Raw genomic sequence first — 19,288 nt, forward strand, 5'->3', positions numbered from 1 at the left:
CGTCACCCCTAGCGCTCTGTGTTGACCAGTCAGGACCCCTGGATCTATCAGATGTCAGCCCACACTGCCCACGGACAGTACAGTAGCACTGGGAAACAATGGCGGTGTGTGTGGTGTGTGTTCACTGCTGTACTGATGCTGGATTCATACATTCCGACCCTGGCTGGGAGAATGGAGTGTCTTTGTGTCGTGAACTCGTGTCAACTCTCCCTCTTCCTTTCCTCCTCTCAGAATGAAAGGGGTGGATGAGGTTGATCTATCCTCTGACCGCAGCTGCCCGCCCCAGTGATAGGTCTGGACTCCATCTCAAATGGCACCCTATTGAGCTCTGGTCAAAAGTAGTGTACTATGAAAGGAATAGGGTGCCATTTGGGACTGAAGCAGCAAGTCCCGATGTGTCAGCTGGGCAGGAAGGCCTGTGATTCAGTCAACATGATGTCAATGGTCAGTTTTGATAAGAGGTGAACCTAGATAAACAGTCCAATGGTCATGACTTAGTAGTCAGACCCAGTTCAGTGTTTCCATATCAGTGTTTAAAGTCCCTGAAGCAGCATTCATCAGGACTACAAACAAACATTAATTCAATTGATAGCAAAATGTGATTTGGTCGAGGCAACAGAGCAGGGTGGGGGAAGAGGAGAGGGAATAGTGGTGAGGGGTTGTAGAGATGGTCTGTGTTTCTTCAGTTTCACCCAGAACCCACCCACCCATCCAGACAGACAGACAAGTAAAAGCTCATTGAGAGTGCTTTGACTACATTCCTTTAAGACACTGAGCTGTTGACCTGTTGTAAATATTTCCCAGCTTTGACCCAGGCTGTCATCCTGTTATTGTCCCATCTAGTGGCCTACAGTATCTTTCCACTCTTCCAATCCACTGATGATACCAATACTAGAGCAGTAGGCTGCATCTCATCTGACCTATCCAAACCCTGGAGGACATTGTTTCAAACAATGGATAATTGTCATCCTTTGTATTTTATTTTCAGAGAGGTAGGCCTCTGTTGATTTGACATGGTACTGTGGTTTGTGATGTGTCGGTAGCTGTACAGGTATGTTTGACACATACTTTGTGACACACATTTTATGATGGATATTTTATGACTAGAGGTCGATCGATGAATCGGAATGGCCGATTTCAAGTTTTCATAACAATCGGAAATCTGTATTTATAAAAATAAAATAAATAAATAAATTTTTTTTTTTCTTTACTTAATCTTTATTTAACTCGGCAAGTCAGTTAAGAACACATTCTTATTTTCAATGACGGCCTAGAAACGGTGGGTTAACTGCCTCGTTCGGGCAGAACGACAGATTTTCACCTTGTCAGCTCGGGAGATCCAATCTTGCAACCTTACAGTTAACTAATCCAACGCAATAACGACCTGCTCTCTCTCGTTGCACTCCACAAGGAGACTGCCTGTTACGCAAATGCAGTAAGCCAAGGTAAGTTGCTAGCTAGCATTAAACTTATGTTATAAAAAACAATCAATCATAATCACTAGTTAACTACACATGGTTGATGATATTACTAGATATTATCTAGCGTGTCCTGCGTTGCATATAATCTGACTGAGCATACAAGTATCTAAGTATCTGACTGAGCGGTGGTAGGCAGAAGCAGGCGTGTAAACATTCATTCAGACAACACTCTCATGCGTTTTGCCAGCAGCTCTTCGTTGTGCGTCAAGCATTGCGCTGTTTATGACTTCAAGCCAAGCATTGCGCTATTTATGACTTCAAGCCTATCAACTCCCGAGATGAGGCTGGTGTAACCGAAGTGAAATGGCTGGCGAGTTAGAGCGCGCTAATAGCGTTTCAAACTTCACTCGCTCTGAGCCTTGGGGTAGTTGTTTCCCTTGCTCTGCATGGGTAACGCTGCTTTGATGTGGCTGTTGTCGTTGTGTTGCTGGTTTGAGCCCAGGGAGGGAGGGAGGGGAAGCCATACTGTTACACTGGCAATAGTCTACGGTTAATTAAATACTAATGTAGAGGGAAATAGTCCTATAATTCCTAGAATAACTACAACCTAAAATTTCTTACCTGGGAATATTGAAGACTCATGTTAAAAAGAACCACCAGCTTTCATATGTTCTCATGTTCTGAGCAAGGATCTGAAACGTTAGCTTTCTTACATAGCGCTTATTGCACTTTTACTTTCTTCTCCAACACTTTGTTTTTGCATTATTTAAACCAAATTGAACACATTTCATTATTTAGTTGAGGCTAAATTGATTTTATTGATGTATTATATTAAGTTAAGTGTTCATTTAGTATTGTTGTAATTGTCAGTATTACAAATACATTTAAAAAAATACAACCGGCCGATTAATCGGTATCAGATTTTTTGGTCCTCCAATAATCATTATCGGCGTTGAAAAATCATAATCGGTCGACCTCTTTATGACCTGTATTATTTTGACATTTCATCACAGCCTTCCTCCCCTCCACACCCACGCACACCACACACATACATACCACACCCACGCACACCACACACACACATACATACCATGCACACCACACACGCACACCACACACACACACATTCATACCACACACACGCACATTCATACCACACACACGCACACCACACACAGGCACACCGCACACCACACACACGCACACCACACACACATTCACACATTCACACGCACACCACACACACACACATGCATACCACACACACGCACACCACACACACACACACCACACACACACACATACATACCACAAACCACCACCTCTGTACCTGTGGCATGATAGCAATAGAGGTAGGCCCACAGAATTAAATAGAACAATTGAATTAAAGGATCTTTATGGGTAGGCTGTGTCCTAGTTGACATTGTCTTTAGAGACCTTATGTAACACATAGTTACCTACTAGTGTAATCTCTCTGGGAAGAATGAGCAGCTAAATATAGCTGGCCCATAAAGTTCTCCTGGAGATGCTGGGTGACTGAGTCATTACCACCCCGGCTCTGCTGGTTGCTCTCTGGTGGCTCTGAGGTGAAGTTTCCCCTAGGTACAGATCTAGGATCAGCTTCCCCTCCCCCAATCCTAACCTAAACCAATAGTGGGGGAAATGCAAAACTAACTCAAGATCAGCATCTAAGGGGCACCTTCAGGGCCAGACTTGGACCAGGCAGGTCCATAGGAAAGGAATGTCTCAGGACAGAATGCTGATGGTAGGAGTGCTACCTAGTGTTTAATGTTAGTGGTAGCTGGTAGGGAGAGGGGCTCTTTGGAGGAAAGGGGCAAAAAATGTTTACCAATGAAGCATAACAGTTCCAAGGCACTCCCTAAAATGCTGTATTGTGTTGGCATAACTTAATAGGAAGGGTTAGGCTGAAAGCACAGGTATTGGACTGTGTGTTCTAAGGCCCTCAGTCAGTCATGTTCTCTGAGTACAAGGAAACAGTCCTCTGCTCTCCACACCACTCTGATCTGATCAGTGTCAGACCAACCAGGAAGTGTTTCTATTGCACCAGGTTACATGTTGCTGTGTCTGTCTGCTACACTCACACGTCCCCTGATCACACTGCTCTAAGGTCAACACTTTGTTATGCTTTCATCGTCTGTGACCGACCTGGCACCCTATTCCCTATATAAGTAAATAGCCTTGTTCACATTAAAACAGCCCATAGCGCAGGAGCCTATCGCCTGCTTCGTTAGGCAGCTTGATGTACTGTAGGTAGCCAGGTAGCCTAGTGGTTAGAGTGGCTAACCAGCAGGTAGCCTAGTGGCTTTCGGTTACTAGTTCGGCCAGTAACCGAAAGGTTGCTAGATCGAATCCCCGAACTGACAAGGTGAAAATCTGTCGTTCTGCCTCTGAACAAGGCAGTTAATCCACTGTTCCTAGGCCGTCATTGTAAATAAGAACCAATTCCTAACTGTCTTGCCTTCTTAAACAAAGGTTAAATAAATAAAAAATACCCCTGGGCAGGATGCTATTCTATGTTCCCTGGTCAAAGTAGTTCACTATTGTAATAAGGTGTATTTTCAGAGACAGCCATTGACTCCAACTCTCCATTCTCAGACCCAGTGAAAAGTTGTTTCTCTTGTTGCCAGTTGTTTCATTTGTTGTGAAGGAACCAGTTCTGTTGTTTTGGCTGTGTCATGGAGATGTTGCCAGATGAAGTCATGATTTATGTTAATAATTAGTCTAGCCTTGGCACCCTATTCTATTCTCGCTGGGTGAAGTAGCGAGCTGCTCCTTAGGTAACATACCTACTCAGACTTTCCTGAGTCTGTCTGGTGCGTTGCGAGGTGATTCTGTCCAGTCAGGTCCTCTCCTGTCAGGTCCTGTCCTCTCCCTCCTGTCAGGTCCTGTCCTCTCCCTCCTGTCAGGTCCTGTCCTGTCCTCTCCCTCCTGTCAGGTCCTGTCCTGTCCTCTCCCTCCTGGCAGGTCCTCTCCTGTCCTCTCCCTCCTGGCAGGTCCTCTCCTGTCCTCTCCCCTCCTGGCAGGTCCTCTCCTGTCCTCTCCTCTCCTGGCAGGTCCTCTCCTGTCCTCTCCTCTCCTGGCAGGTCCTCTCCTGTCCTCTCCTCTCCTGGCAGGTCCTCTCCTGTCCTCTCCTCTCCTGGCAGGTCCTCTCCTGTCTTGTCCTCTCCTGTCCTCTCCTGTCTTGTCCTCTCCTCTCCTGTCAGGTCCTGTCCTGGCAGGTCCTCCTAGGTCCTCTCCTGTCAGGTCCTCTCCTCAGGTCCTGTCCTAGGTCCTCTCCTGTCAGGTCCTGTCCTCTCCTGTCAGGTCCTATCCTCTCCTGTCAGGTCCTATCCTCTCCTGTCAGGTCCTCTCCTGTCAGGTCCTGTCCTCTCCTGTCAGGTCCTGTCCTCTCCTGTCAGGTCCTATCCTCTCCTGTCAGGTCCTATCCTCTCCTGTCAGGTCCTGTCCTCTCCTGTCAGGTCCTGTCCTCTCCTGTCAGGTCCTATCCTGTCCTCTCCTCTCCTGGCAGGTCCTGTCCTCTCCTCTCCTGTCAGGTCCTCTCCTGTCAGGTCCTGCCCTTTCCTCTCCTGTCAGGTCCTGCCCTTTCCTCTCCTGTCAGGTCCTGTCCTCTCCTCTCCAGTCAGGTCCTGTCTGTGACGTCCGTGTCTGTCTGTCTCTCCTTGCAGGATGTGAAACTGTCAGCCGAAGTGGAGCCGTTTGTCCCACAAAAGAATGGTCTGGAAGGAGCGCTGGTCACCATGAGCGTGTCTGGAGGAGGAGAAGGAGGAGGGGGGGTAGAGCCCACCCCAATCCCCAGTTACCTCATCACCTGCTACCCTTTTGTCCAGGAGAATCAATCCAACAGGTAGACACATCACCCTACATCTTATAGTCCCTAGATCATGCAGCCTACACCCTACACACTAAGGGCAGGTTTCCTGGACACAGATTAAGCCTAGTCCTGGATTAAAAACCATATTCAATGGGGAATTTCTGAGCACATGTCTTTTCATTCAAAACTAGGCTTAATCTGTCTCTGGTAATTTGACCCTAAGAGTCTGAGGTGCGACTGTCACTGATACAATCTGTATTAGAACTACCCTGCCTCTGTACCTGAGCTGCTGACAGTTAGCCTAGCATTAGCTCGGAAAGAATCTCTATGGAGTCCAGGAATATTCCTGTTTCTGGCCCTCCTACAGGAATATTCCTGTTTCTGGCCCTCCTACAGGAATATTCCTGTTTCTGGCCCTCCTACAGGAATATTCCTGTTTCTGGCCCTCCTACAGGAATATTCCTGTTTCTGGCCCTCCTACAGGAATATTCCTGTTTCTGACCCTCCTACAGGAATGTGCCTGTTTCTGGCCCTCCTACAGGAATGTGTCTGTTTCTGGCCCTCCTACAGGAATGTGCCTGTTTCTGACCCTCCTACAGGAATGTGCCTGTTTCTGACCCTCCTACAGGAATGTGCCTGTTTCTGACCCTCCTACAGGAATGTGCCTGTTTCTGACCCTCCTACAGGAATGTGCCTGTTTCTGGCCCTCCTACAGGAATGTGCCTGTGCCCATGTCAGGGAAAACTGATAGGGTCTTCCTTCTGATTCACCTAAGGAAACCCCCATATACTGTGTGAGTGTTACACACAGCTAGGCTGTGAATGATCAGTTACCACCCAGGGATGTGATCAGGGCAGAAAAATATACCAGGCACTCTGATTTTTAAATAAAAACACACCAAAAACAGATGACCATGCTTTTGTAACGTTTCTAAAAACAAGAAATGTGATATTACTCTTTCATTTTTTTGTGACTGGATTTTTTAAACCAAAATATCATAGACAAATTGTTGAGTTGGCCCTTTAAGGGCGGGAGGTTACCTTGGTGTGTGCGATTTGGGATCTGACTCTTTGCTATCAGTTGAAGCAACAGACTCAAACTAATGTTGAAAAGCTACTGAACTTGTGAGCAAAACAATGTAAATAGCCAAGGAACACAAAGACAAAGTCTCACTTTGTAGACGTTTGTGGAACGTAAGACCAACGTTTATGTCTGTGCACAGTGCCTCCAAAAGGAATCTATCAGCATTTCACTCAGTGAGCTCAGCTGTGCCAGATGGGACATATAGTTGAAGTCTCTGAGTTTACACACACCTTAGCCAACTCAGTTTTTCACAATTCCTGACATTTAATCATAGTAAAAATTCTCTGTCTTAGGTCAGTTAGGATCACCACCTTGTTTTAAGACTGTGAAATATCAGAATACTAGTAGAGAATGATTTCCGCTTTTATTTCTTTCATCACATTCCCAGTGGGTCAGAAGTTTACATACAGTCAATTAGTATTTGGTAGCATTGCCTTTAAATTGTTTAACTAAGGTCAAATGTTTCAGGTAGCCTTCCACAATAAGTTGGGTGAATTTTGGCCCATTCCTCCTGACAGAGCTGGTGTAACTGAGTCAGGTTTGTAGGCCTCCTTGCTCATACACTCTTTTTCAGTTCTGCCCACACATTTTCTTCGGGATTGAGGTCTGGGCTTTGTGATGGCCACTCCAATACCTTGACTTTGTCCTCAAACCATTTTACCACACTTTGGAAGTATGCTTGGGGTCATTGTCCATTTGGAAGACTCATTTGTGACCAAGCTTTAACTTCCTGACTGATGTCTTGAGATGTTGCTTCAATATATCGACATAATTTTCCTCCCTCATGATGCCATCTATTTTGTGAAGTGCACCAGTCCCTCCTGCAGCAAAGTACCCTGACAACATGATGCTGCCACCCCTGTGCTTCACGGTGTGGATGGTGTTCTTCGCCTTGCAAGCCTCCCCCTTTTTCCTCCAAACATAGTGATGGTCATTATGGCCAAACAGTTCTATTTTTGTTTCATCAGACCAGAGGACATTTCTCCAAAAAAGTACGATCTTTGTCCCCATGTGCAGTTACAAACTGTAGTCTGGTTTTTATATGGCGGTTTTGGATTAGATGAACCAGACTTGTGGAGGTCTACACTTTCTTTTCTGACGTCTTGGCTGATTTCTTGTGATTTTCCCATGATGTCAAGCAAAGAGGACCTGAGTTTGAAGGTAGGCCTTGAAATACATCCACAGGTACACCTCCAATTGACTAAAATTATGTCAATTAGCCTATCAGAAGCTTCAAAGCCATGACATTTTCTGGAATTCTCCAAGCTGTTTAAAGGCACAGTCAACTTAGTGTATGTAAACTTCTGACTCACTGGAATTGTGATACAGTGAATTATAAGTGAAATAATCTGTCTAAACAATTGTTTGAAAGATTACTTGTGTCATGCACAAAGTAGATGTCCTGACCGACTTGCCAAAACTATAGTTTGTTAACAAGACATTTGTGGAGTGGTTGAAAAATGAGTTTTAATGACTCCAACCTAAGTGTATGAAAACTTCAGACTTCAACTGTAGGTTTGATATTTCTTTGTGGAATTAGCAGCTTTGAAACAAAATACTTTAAATACTTTAAAAACAGATACTGCAACATTTTCTGAACACTAACTCACATGTGCTCATACTTGACTTTGGACTTTTTATTCAGGAATGTAATGCTCCCACTGTAGAGTCCTGCACATTGACCACCCGCCAATGGGGTTGGTGAAATATACATTTTACCCGCAGGTGTTGGGTGTTAATTTTATGCCCTGGATGTGATTGAGAGCTGTCGACCTGTGTGTGTGTCCTGTGCGTTTCTCTTTGTCGGGTGTCGGGTGTTAACTTTATGCCCTGGATGTGATTGAGAGCTGTCGACCTGTGTGTGTGTCCTGTGCGTTTCTCTTTGTCAGGGGTGATCTGCCTCTTGCTGCACGTTCGTTTCCTTCCTGTCTGTTTTGAATAGCAGGAAGTGGTCTCTCAAGACCACCGGCTGTGAAAATGTCAGCTGGATCCTTGTCACACACACACACACACACACACACACACACACACACACACACACACACACACACACACACACACACACACACACACACACACACACACACACACACACACACACACACACAGTCAGCTCTACACTGATATCAGCAGTGTAACAAGCTTTGTCTTAGTTTGACACAGTTTTCTCTGGCTTCCTACGGGTATATTAGTCCTAATAAGTTTGAAATATCCAATAAATGTCGTTCCACTTCATGACTGTGTCCCACTTGTTGTTGATTCTTCACAAAACAGTTTAATATCTTTATGTTTGAAGCCTGAAATGTGGCAAAAGGTCACAAAGTTCAAGGGGGCCGAATACTTTCGCAAGAAACTGTATGTTGTATATTCATACAATCATAACTACACCAGTCATTTGTTCTCTCCCTCCCCTCTACAGACAACAGCACCCTATGTATAGTGGAGGAGGGGACCTGCGCTGGCAGCAGCCCAACCCCAGCCCAGGTGGTCCGTACCTAGCTTACCCCATCCTGTCCTCCCCCCAGCCTCCAGTCTCCAATGACTACACCTACTACCAGATCATGCCTGCACCCTGCCCGCCCATGATGGGCTTTTACCAGGTAGGTAGCTGAAATGTTAGGGGGTTAGAGGCAGACCAGAAGTCAGAAGGTTGCTAGTTCAAATCCTGGGCGAGGAGATAGAACAGGGAAGTGAATTAGCAACCCGGAGGGCTGCTGGTGTCAGATCTCAGGTACTATTCACCTTCAATGTGCCCTTTCGCTTGGTAGGTAGTGGAGTGTGTTGTTTTTGGGAGAAGAGGTTTACAAGACTAGTAGCCTGAAGAAATGGTTAGGAGAACAGAAGAAGTGGAGGATAAATGTTCATTGTCACAGGTACTATTCATTGCCAATGTGCCCTTTAGCATGGTAGGTAGTGGAGTATGTGTGAATGTTTGGCACAGATGGAAAATACAGTTGTTCTGTTCCTCTACCAGCCCTTCCCAGGAACGTACGCCGGGCCCCTGCAGCCTGGCGTGGTAAACCCTATATCAGCTGACGTCAGCGAGAGACCGGCCGCTCTCGGACAGGCGTTTGGACTAGCTAATCAGAGAGGTGGGAGGGGCATGGGCAGACCTGCCGTTCTACCCAAGGTAAGAGGTTAGAGGTCAAACATGTTATTCTGCTGGTCTACCCTAATGCAAGGTGCTCAGGTCCATACTTCATTTTTACATTACTGATCAATTAATACCATCAATGAATTCATTAATTAATACCATTAATTGGGTCGTATAACATCAATATACAAAATCATGTTTAATGTTATTATAGTCTATGTTCTATCAGCAGCAGCAGGTGGGGTTGTGTCAGTCCCTGAGGGCCAGAAGGCCCCCCATGAGGACTGTAGCTGTCCAGAAGGAGGTGTGTTCCTCGGGGCCAGATGGACGGACCAAGACAGTCCTACTCGTGGACGCTGCCCAACAGACTGGTACGTTTATAACCAGTAACATACTAGTTGAGCCCAGGGTTTGACTCAGGTTTGCATTGCCAAACCCCTGTATACTGGTCTAAAGTATGTCCACAGATGAATGAGGGCCTAACTCTTCTCTAACTTCTGTACGGGGTTGTGTACTGACTGTATGTGCCTGACTGTGGTCTAAGCCTTCATTACAGTATAAAGGCTTTACATAATGAAACTACACAGTCAACCACAGAGCATCTAGATCCTACTGAGCTTAGAGAACAGGTTTACAATGATGACGCTTCATCATACTGAGACACTATGGCTACGTTTACACAGGCAGCCAAGTCTATTTATTTTCTTTTGACCAATCAGATCAGCTCTGAAAAAGATCTGATGTGAAAAAATCTGTGATTTGTCAAAAGACAAATTAGTGGAAAAAACATCACAACTGGTTTGCCTGTGTAAACGGAGCCTATGATACCCATCCTGCTGGGAAGACCGTAGGAATGTAGAGTTTCAGGTTGGAGAGGTCTACTCTGCACGTGTGCAGTACGTGTTGTCCTCTGTGATACCTCTGACTGGGGGAATAATGCTACTTTGTATTTTTTTAAACCTTTATTTAACCAGGAAGGGCTCATTGAGTTTAAAATCTATTTTTCAAGAGCGCCCTGGCCAAGATAGGCAGCACAGAGTCATTACAAAAAAATGACAGATAAGACAACATGAAAAACTACAAGTAATCTAGTAAAAACCATTGAATTCACAAGAGTATTTAACAGCAAATTAAAAACATTGACAGGTCAGTGAATCAGCCTCAAAAAATCCTTCATCAGTGATTTAAAAACACCAATTGGGACAAGTTCTTCCAGTTTAAAAGTATTTTGTGAGGTGTTCCAAGACGATGGCACAGAGGACGTAAAAGCCCTTTTACCAAATTCAGTTGGGACATTTGGAACAGTTAGCAGGATAAAGTCCAGCGAAGTACCCACCACATTTCTGAACAATAAAAATGCACAAATAAAAAGGTAGTAAACCCAAAATGGCTTTGTAAATAAACGTATACCAGTGACTGAGCCTACGAGTGACTAGAGAATTCCAGCCAACCCTGGTATACAAAGTGCAGTGGTGCGTAAGGGTTTTAAAATCAATCACAAAGTGCCATGGTAAAGGGTGTCAATTGATCTCAAACACTGAGTGCAAGCATTCATATATAAAATATCCCTATAGTCTAGTAAAGGCATAAATGTAGCTGACACTAGCCTCCTTCTGGCTTCAAAAGAAAAACAGGCCTTATTCCTAAAATAAAATCCCAATTTCAACTTCAATTTTTTGTAAGTTGTTGAATATGCAATCTAAAAGAGAGGCCGTCATCAATTAAAATTCCAAGATATTTATATGAGGTTACAACTTCAATCTCCTTGCCCTGACAGGTAGTAATAGGCGAAAGGTTCAGAGGTCTATTTCTTGCATTAGAAAACGCCATTAGTTTAGTTTTGTCAGTATTGAGGATAAGCTTCAATTGACACAAGGTATGTTGAACAGTATAAAAAGCAGTTTGCATGTTCTGGAAAGCTTTTGTAAGAGACGAGGCACAACAGTAAATAATAGTATCATCAGCATAAAAATGAGGTTGTGCATTTTGGACATTTTTTGTCTAAATCATTTATATAAATAGTGAATAAGAGAGGACCAAGTACAGAGCCTTGGGGCACACCATTCAAGACAGACAATTTAACAGACATAAGCCCATCAAATTGAGTGCACTGAGTTCTATCAGACAGATAGTTAGCAAACCATGCAACTGCATGCTCCGAAAGACCTACACTCAACAATCTCTGCCTTGGTATAGCATGATCAACTGTATCAAAAGCCTTAGAGGGATCAATAAAAAGTGAGACACAGTGGTGTTTTTTGTCAATGGCTTCAGTGATATCATTTAAAACCTTCATGGCTGCTGTAATTGTGCTATGCTTCTTCCTGAAGCCCGATTGGTACATTGATAAAATGAGTTAGTTTTTATTTACTATTTTAGCTGTTCACTTACAAGGGTTTCAAGTATTTTCACCAGGGGTGACAGCTTTGAGATTGGCCTATAATTATTTAAACGAGTTGGATCTCCCCCTTTTAAAAGTGGTAGGACAAATGCTACTCAATGTGACTAAGAGTTAGATCCATAATGAGATGGACATCACATTGGTTGTTAACCAGTAAAGGTGCAATAAGCATCTAAATGCTACTTCTCTGCTTGCCACTGCTTCTGTCTGCTCTTTGGGGTCAAGGCCGGGTTACTGTAGAGCTCTTTGGGGTCAAGGCCGGGTTACTGTAGAGCTCTTTGGGGTCAAGGCCTGGTTACTGTAGAGCACTTTGGGGTCAAGGCCGGGTTACTGTAGAGCTCTTTGGTGTCAAGGCCGGGTTACTGTAGAGCTCTTTGGGGTCAAGGCCTGGTTACTGTAGAGCTCTTTGGGGTCAAGGCCTGGTTAAGGCACTTTGGGGTTACTGTAGAGCACTTTGGTGTCAAGGCACTTTGGGGTTACTGTAGAGCTCTTTGGGGTCAAGGCCTGGTTACTGTAGAGCACTTTGGGGTCAAGGCCTTTGGGGTCAAGGCCGGGTTACTGTAGAGCTCTTTGGGGAGGCCGGGCACTTTGGGGTCAAGAGCTCTTTGGGGTCAAGGCCTGGTTACTGTAGAGCTCTTTGGGGAGCAGCTCTTTGGGGTCAAGGCCGGGTTACTGTAGAGCACTTTGGGGTGGGGTTCAAGGCCGGGTTACTGTAGAGCTCTTTGGGGTCAAGGCCGGGTTACTGTAGAGCTCTTTGGGGTCAAGGCCGGGTTACTGTAGAGCACTTTGGGACAACCGCTGATGTAAAAAAAAAAAGGGCTTTAATAAATACATTTGGGGCTGGTTTCCTGGACCAAGATTATGTCTGGTCCTAGACTAAAAAGATATCTCCATTTAAATATATCTTTAGTCCAAGGACTAGGCTTAATGTATTGATAGATTGATCTGTGATATCTGTCTGTCTGTAGACTTCCCAGGGGACAATGCGTGTGGTCGTGGTGCGTTGGAACGGGAGCGGGCCAGCCCCTGCTGTGGAAGAACCTTCCCCGGAGAAGGCGGGCCTCGCACCCTGCCGAGAGCTCCAGCGAGGCGGACATCGACAGCGACAGCGGATACTGCAGCCCCAAACACAACCAGCAGGCCCCGGGGGTTACGCAACACAATGCCCACGCTGCTATAGCTCCTACGGTAGGCCCTAACTCTAACCCGGTGGTAGACCCAACACTATACTGCTGTTTAGTACTGTGGTGTCCAACACAACTATCAGGCCCCGGGGGTTACGCAACACAATGCCCACGCTGCTATAGCTCCTACGGTAGGCCCTAACTCTAACCCGGTGGTAGACCCAACACTATACTGCTGTTTAGTACTGTGGTGTCCAACACAACTATCAGGCCCCGGGGGTTACGCAACACAATGCCCACGCTGCTATAGCTCCTACGGTAGGCCCTAACTCTAACCCGGTGTTAGACCCAACACTATACTGCTGTTTAGTACTGTGGTGTCCAACACAACTATCAGGCCCCGGGGGTTACGCAAACACAATGCCCACGCTGCTATAGCTCCTACGGTAGGCCCCCTTTAACCTTAACCACTGTCCACAGCTTCTACAATGGTAGGCCCTATCCCTTACCCTAACTCTATAGTACTGTAGCCTCAAACACAAGGTAACCCTGACCCCAGACCTAGCTATAACCTAACCTTCACGTGCATGACTGAAGTGAAATATCTGACGTGCTTCTTCCCTCTCTCTCTCTGTCTCCGTCTCTCTCCGTCTCTCTCTCTCTGTCTCTGTCTCTCTCCGTCTCTCTCTCTCTGTCTCTCTCCGTCTCTCTGTCTGTCTGTCTCCGTCTCTCTCCGTCTCTCTCTCTCTGTCTGTCTCTGTCTCTCTCCGTCTCTCTCTCCGTCTCTCTCTCCGTCTCTCTGTCTGTCTCTCTCTCTCTGTCTGTCTGTCTGTCTGTCTGTCTGTCTGTCTGTCTCTCTGTCTGTCTCTCTCTCTCTCTCTCTCTCTCTCCGTCTCTCTCTCTCCGTCTCTCTCTCTCTGTGTCTCTCACTCACTCACTCACACTCTCCGTCTCTCTCTCTCCGTCTCTCTCTCTCCGTCTCTCTCTCTCTCTGTCTCGCTCTCTCTCTCTCGCTCTCTCTCTCGCTCTCTCTCTCGCTCTCTCTCTCGCTCTCTCTCTCTGACTGCTCTCTCTCTCTCTCTGACTGCTCTCTCTCTCTCTCTCTCTCTCTGACTGCTCTCTCTCTCTCTCTCTCTCTCTCCTCTCTCCTCTCTCCTCTCTCTCTCTCTCTCTCTCTCTACAGGGAGTGGATGCAGGTGTAATGACAGGTAGGCTTTGTTTTTATGATTCATCATTTGATTTCTGATAAGACAGATGATTACCTTGCCTTTCCCCTTGGCTGTGTCCTGTATTATTACCTTTGTCTCTCTCTCTGTGTGTGTAGCGGTAAGCTGGGTGAACGTAGCATCTCAGGCCTCTCAGAGGCCGTGGTCAGACAACAGGACCACCCCGTTCCAACGGACAGGGAAGACCCCTGATCAGAGGAACTACTCGCAGGTACAATGGACCTCACCTGGGCAACTGTAATTAAATCTCTGACTGACCCTCTCACCCCCAATGTCTTTCTCTCCCCCCCCCAGCAGGACTTCCATGCAGGGTACTCAGGGGGCGTGTATGTTCTAACCCCCACCCCGCACACAGTAACGGTGGTCTGCAGCAGAGACGGCTCCAGCCCGGACTGGGCTCTGGGACGGTGCTTGCTCCTGAGCCACTCTACTTTGAGGTTGGAGAAATCTACATGAAATTCTGTATTTGACAATATGCATTTCATATGCATTTGGAATCAAATCCTTACTTGAGATACAGGATTTAAATGACAGTTGTGTCTCCATTAATAGTTCTTCATATTCTTCAGTTCTTCATGTATCTGTTTGTTTCCATCTTGGTCAGTGTGTATTAGGAGTTAGTGAGGCTGTAGATGTAGAGAAGGTATTGTGAAGGAGGTATTGTGTGAACTAGTCCTCAGTCAGTGTGTATTAGGAGTTAGTGAGGCTGTAGATGTAGAGAAGGTATTGTGTGAACTAGTCCTCAGTCAGTGTGTATTAGGAGTTAGTGAGGCTGTAGATGTAGAGAAGGTATTGTGAAGGAGGTATTGTGTGAACTAGTCCTCAGTCAGTGTGTATTAGGAGTTAGTGAGGCTGTAGATGTAGAGAAGGTATTGTGAAGGAGGTATTGTGTGAACTAGTCCTCAGTCAGTGTGTATTAGGAGTTAGTGAGGCTGTAGATGTAGAGAAGGTATTGTGAAGGAGGTATTGTGTGAACTAGTCCTCAGTCAGTGTGTATTAGGAGTTAGTGAGGCTGTAGATGTAGAGAAGGTATTGTGTGAACTAGTCCTCAGTCAGTGTGTATTAGGAGTTAGTGAGGCTGTAGATGTAGAGAAGGTATTGTGAAGGAGGTATTGTGTGAACTAGTCCTCAGTCAGTGTGTATTAGGAGTTAGTGAGGCTGTAGATGTAGAGAAGGTATTGTGAAGGAGGTATTGTGTGAACTAGTCCTCAGTCAGTGTGTATTAGGAGTTAGTGAGGCTGTAGATGTAGAGAAGGTATTGTGAAGGAGGTATTGTGTGAACTAGTCCTCAGTCAGTGTGTATTAGGAGTTAGTGAGGCTGTAGATGTAGAGAAGGTATTGTGAAGGAGGTATTGTGTGAACTAGTCCTCAGTCAGTGTGTATTAGGAGTTAGTGAGGCTGTAGATGTAGAGAAGGTATTGTGAAGGAGGTATTGTGTGAACTAGTCCTCAGTCAGTGTGTATTAGGAGTTAGTGAGGCTGTAGATGTAGAGAAGGTATTGTGAAGGAGGTATTGTGTGAACTAGTCCTCAGTCAGTGTGTATTAGGAGTTAGTGAGGCTGTAGATGTAGAGAAGGTATTGTGAAGGAGGTATTGTGTGAACTAGTCCTCAGTCAGTGTGTATTAGGAGTTAGTGAGGCTGTAGATGTAGAGAAGGTATTGTGTGAACTAGTCCTCAGTCAGTGTGTATTAGGAGTTAGTGAGGCTGTAGATGTAGAGAAGGTATTGTGTGAACTAGTCCTCAGTCAGTGTGTATTAGGAGTTAGTGAGGCTGTAGATGTAGAGTATTGAAGGTATTGTGAAGGAGGTATTGTGTGAACTAGTCCTCAGTCAGTGTGTATTAGGAGTTAGTGAGGCTGTAGATGTAGAGAAGGTATTGTGAAGGAGGTATTGTGTGAACTAGTCCTCAGTCAGTGTGTATTAGGAGTTAGTGAGGCTGTAGATGTAGAGAAGGTATTGTGTGAACTAGTCCTCAGTCAGTGTGTATTAGGAGTTAGTGAGGCTGTAGATGTAGAGAAGGTATTGTGTGAACTAGTCCTCAGTCAGTGTGTATTAGGAGTTAGTGAGGCTGTAGATGTAGAGAAGGTATTGTGAAGGAGGTATTGTGTGAACTAGTCCTCAGTCAGTGTGTATTAGGAGTTAGTGAGGCTGTAGATGTAGAGAAGGTATTGTGAAGGAGGTATTGTGTGAACTAGTCCTCAGTCAGTGTGTATTAGGAGTTAGTGAGGCTGTAGATGTAGAGAAGGTATTGTGAAGGAGGTATTGTGTGAACTAGTCCTCAGTCAGTGTGTATTAGGAGTTAGTGAGGCTGTAGATGTAGAGAAGGTATTGTGAAGGAGGTATTGTGTGAACTAGTCCTCAGTCAGTGTGTATTAGGAGTTAGTGAGGCTGTAGATGTAGAGAAGGTATTGTGAAGGAGGTATTGTGTGAACTAGTCCTCAGTCAGTGTGTATTAGGAGTTAGTGAGGCTGTAGATGTAGAGAAGGTATTGTGAAGGAGGTATTGTGTGAACTAGTCCTCAGTCAGTGTGTATTAGGAGTTAGTGAGGCTGTAGATGTAGAGAAGGTATTGTGAAGGAGGTATTGTGTGAACTAGTCCTCAGTCAGTGTGTATTAGGAGTTAGTGAGGCTGTAGATGTAGAGAAGGTATTGTGAAGGAGGTATTGTGTGAACTAGTCCTCAGTCAGTGTGTATTAGGAGTTAGTGAGGCTGTAGATGTAGAGAAGGTATTGTGAAGGAGGTATTGTGTGAACTAGTCCTCAGTCAGTGTGTATTAGGAGTTAGTGAGGCTGTAGATGTAGAGAAGGTATTGTGAAGGAGGTATTGTGTGAACTAGTCCTCAGTCAGTGTGTATTAGGAGTTAGTGAGGCTGTAGATGTAGAGAAGGTATTGTGAAGGAGGTATTGTGTGAACTAGTCCTCAGTCAGTGTGTATTAGGAGTTAGTGAGGCTGTAGATGTAGAGAAGGTATTGTGAAGGAGGTATTGTGTGAACTAGTCCTCAGTCAGTGTGTATTAGGAGTTAGTGAGGCTGTAGATGTAGAGAAGGTATTGTGAAGGAGGTATTGTGTGAACTAGTCCTCAGTCAGTGTGTATTAGGAGTTAGTGAGGCTGTAGATGTAGAGAAGGTATTGTGAAGGAGGTATTGTGTGAACTAGTCCTCAGTCAGTGTGTATTAGGAGTTAGTGAGGCTGTAGATGTAGAGAAGGTATTGTGAAGGAGGTATTGTGTGAACTAGTCCTCAGTCAGTGTGTATTAGGAGTTAGTGAGGCTGTAGATGTAGAGAAGGTATTGTGAAGGAGGTATTGTGTGAACTAGTCCTCAGTCAGTGTGTATTAGGAGTTAGTGAGGCTGTAGATGTAGAGAAGGTATTGTGAAGGAGGTATTGTGTGAACTAGTCCTCAGTCAGTGTGTATTAGGAGTTAGTGAGGCTGTAGATGTAGAGAAGGTATTGTGTGAACTAGTCCTCAGTCAGTGTGTATTAGGAGTTAGTGAGGCTGTAGATGTAGAGAAGGTATTGTGAAGGAGGTATTGTGTGAACTAGTCCTCAGTCAGTGTGTATTAGGAGTTAGTGAGGCTGTAGATGTAGAGAAGGTATTGTGAAGGAGGTATTGTGTGAACTAGTCCTCAGTCAGTGTGTATTAGGAGTTAGTGAGGCTGTAGATGTAGAGAAGGTATTGTGAAGGAGGTATTGTGTGAACTAGTCCTCAGTCAGTGTGTATTAGGAGTTAGTGAGGCTGTAGATGTAGAGAAGGTATTGTGAAGGAGGTATTGTGTGAACTAGTCCTCAGTCAGTGTGTATTAGGAGTTAGTGAGGCTGTAGATGTAGAGAAGGTATTGTGAAGGAGGTATTGTGTGAACTAGTCCTCAGTCAGTGTGTATTAGGAGTTAGTGAGGCTGTAGATGTAGAGAAGGTATTGTGAAGGAGGTATTGTGTGAACTAGTCCTCAGTCAGTGTGTATTAGGAGTTAGTGAGGCTGTAGATGTAGAGAAGGTATTGTGAAGGAGGTATTGTGTGAACTAGTCCTCAGTCAGTGTGTATTAGGAGTTAGTGAGGCTGTAGATGTAGAGAAGGTATTGTGAAGGAGGTATTGTGTGAACTAGTCCTCAGTCAGTGTGTATTAGGAGTTAGTGAGGCTGTAGATGTAGAGAAGGTATTGTGAAGGAGGTATTGTGTGAACTAGTCCTCAGTCAGTGTGTATTAGGAGTTAGTGAGGCTGTAGATGTAGAGAAGGTATTGTGAAGGAGGTATTGTGTGAACTAGTCCTCAGTCAGTGTGTATTAGGAGTTAGTGAGGCTGTAGATGTAGAGAAGGTATTGTGAAGGAGGTATTGTGTGAACTAGTCCTCAGTCAGTGTGTATTAGGAGTTAGTGAGGCTGTAGATGTAGAGAAGGTATTGTGAAGGAGGTATTGTGTGAACTAGTCCTCAGTCAGTGTGTATTAGGAGTTAGTGAGGCTGTAGATGTAGAGAAGGTATTGTGAAGGAGGTATTGTGTGAACTAGTCCTCAGTCAGTGTGTATTAGGAGTTAGTGAGGCTGTAGATGTAGAGAAGGTATTGTGAAGGAGGTATTGTGTGAACTAGTCCTCAGTCAGTGTGTATTAGGAGTTAGTGAGGCTGTAGATGTAGAGAAGTTATTGTGAAGGAGGTATTGTGTGAACTAGTCCTCAGTCAGTGTGTATTAGGAGTTACTGAGGCTGTAGATGTAGAGAAGTTATTGTGAAGGAGGTATTGTGTGAACTAGTCTTCAGTCCGTGTGTAATGGTATGTTAGAGATGTACAAGTTAGGTGTTTGGTCAATTCTAAAGTCTGTTTCAGGATGAGGATGAGTTTCCAGAGCTGGTCTCAGGAGGGGCACAGAGGAACATCAAACCAGACCCTAACCCTTCCCAGAACCAACACCAGACCAAACTAACCAAGAACCTGGTGAGAGACCGGCTAATCCTTCCTTCCTTCCTTGAGAATTTCACTTTTTGGGGGGGGGTTGCACCAAAGTGAGTAAAGGTTGACCACAAAACAATCTATCCTGCAGTAAACCCCCCTCCTCTCTCCAGCTGGATAACCTTCCAGAGAACTCTCCCATCAACATCGTCCAGACCCCCATCCCCATC

The 19,288-nt window shown here is 45.1% G+C and overlaps 1 pseudogene; it reads left to right on the top strand.

Moving 5' to 3' along the window:
* LOC124026373 overlaps nucleotides 1-19,288 on the top strand; it is a 52,478-nt pseudogene that overhangs the window by 2,927 nt on the left and 30,263 nt on the right.

The sequence above is a fragment of the Oncorhynchus gorbuscha genome, unplaced genomic scaffold (assembly GCF_021184085.1).
Source record: "Oncorhynchus gorbuscha isolate QuinsamMale2020 ecotype Even-year unplaced genomic scaffold, OgorEven_v1.0 Un_scaffold_2708, whole genome shotgun sequence".
Taxonomy (NCBI): domain Eukaryota; kingdom Metazoa; phylum Chordata; class Actinopteri; order Salmoniformes; family Salmonidae; genus Oncorhynchus; species Oncorhynchus gorbuscha.